Source organism: Pundamilia nyererei, unplaced genomic scaffold, assembly GCF_000239375.1.
Source record: "Pundamilia nyererei isolate P.nyererei 1_Seehausen unplaced genomic scaffold, PunNye1.0 scaffold00300, whole genome shotgun sequence".
Classification (NCBI taxonomy): Eukaryota; Metazoa; Chordata; class Actinopteri; order Cichliformes; family Cichlidae; genus Pundamilia; species Pundamilia nyererei.
This window is the reverse complement of record NW_005187701.1, coordinates 564,138-564,753: the sequence shown is the minus strand read 5'-3', so window position 1 is coordinate 564,753 and position 616 is coordinate 564,138.

The following is a 616-nucleotide window of genomic DNA, read 5'->3' as shown; positions in this document are numbered from 1 at the left end:
GGCAGGCAGAGGTGAGGATCCAAACGCAGGACTCGTGAAGCCAAATTTCAATAGAAAACCACAGCTTTATTGCTGGCAATGAAAAAAACATGAACAGAACAATGAACACTGAGAAACGGAAACACACAGGCAGAATCTGAGGGTACGACGCGACACTGAGCAAGGGCAAACACAGGGCTAATATACACAGGGAAGTATCAAGGAATGGAAAACAGGAGGGAGACACAGCTGGGAGAGATTGGGGTTAACTAGACAGGGGAGCAAAGCTGGACACACTAACATAAGACACAATCCTTCAAAATACAACAGGAAACAATAAACCACTAAACAAAGACGCAGACTGAGAGGCAGAACATAACACATGGAACTCAAACAATACATGAGACCACAATTCCTTAAACACGGATGAACAGAAACATGAACCAGGGAGGCTTAGTACAGGGGGAGATGGCAAAAGGAACTAAGAAACAAAGGACTAAACAGCAACCTAGAAATAAATTAGATGAACTAAACTGAAACTAGAACACAAATGAATACAAAATACATTAACACCCACACGCTGGGTCACACGACCCAATACCGTGACAGTAATGTTTAATGTAGTTCAGCCTGTTAT